The sequence below is a fragment of the Patagioenas fasciata genome, chromosome 6, assembly GCF_037038585.1.
Source record: "Patagioenas fasciata isolate bPatFas1 chromosome 6, bPatFas1.hap1, whole genome shotgun sequence".
In the NCBI taxonomy this organism is placed as follows: Eukaryota; Metazoa; Chordata; class Aves; order Columbiformes; family Columbidae; genus Patagioenas; species Patagioenas fasciata.
In genome coordinates, this window is record NC_092525.1 from 33,699,782 (window position 1) to 33,700,815 (window position 1,034).

The window sequence follows — 1,034 nt, forward strand, 5'->3', positions numbered from 1 at the left end:
TACTAATAACTCAACTGCCCTACTTTTTGCCACATGGAGTCCAGGATCTAATTTTTTTTTTTTTGGAAAAAAATGAATGAGGTTTTTTTCCCCTCTCATTACTCAATACTCAGCAAAGCTGGTGGGTTACATATAGGTAGAACATCTTCTCACTGGTCGCTCTCACTCCTTCCCCCACCTCACCCATAGCACACTTACATTCTGTATCAAAGAGATCAGCCCTAACTGAGATTTGCAGACACCTGAAGAGCGGACTGGTACCCATTCCTGAGACACCCTAGACATCCCTCCATCTGCATTTTGTCCTTGTTCACATACAAGGAAAACAAGTAAAAAAATTCCCGTAACTGGCTAAATCAATGATTTTTAACAGGAAACAATATATAGAGAAATTCCTCTTAACACTGTACCTTCAGGCTGGTACAAGCAGCCCGTTTCTCACCGCTTGCCACACTGACACTGTGGCAGGCTCCAGCTCACCAGAGCCCAGCCGGCCACCGTGGCAGCTCTCACGTAGCAGCTGGCAGTGGCCTGTCCTCCTGTGCTGTCCTAGAGCTCCTCAGAGACCTGCAAACACAGCAGCAGTGGTTCCTCCCCAGGAAGGACTGCTCAGCCACTGCTTCCATGGGTGTAGCACCAGCAGCTCAACACATAAACGTCTCTCGAGGAAACTACGGATGCAGAGTCCTTAGGCTCGTGGGTGCAGCCTGCAGTGACCACAGGCACTGGTGATGACAACCTATTTACCTACACAGACGTACAGTATTAATTTGCAAGCAATGGACAGAAGCAGGGCTGTCAGCCAACCAGTCATATTTTGTAGAGCTGATGCTGTATGTCATGTGCCCCTTTGATGTGCTATGCCCAAATACAGCAATGCTATGATTAGAACAGAAAGCTACATTATGCTGGAATAGTGAATTTAATCACAACTACTGAGAGACTTCCAGAAATTTAGACTTCCCAGTTAATACCCATATTTTGTAGAGCTGATGCCGTACGTCATGTATTAAAGGTCTTACTTCAGCAAAATG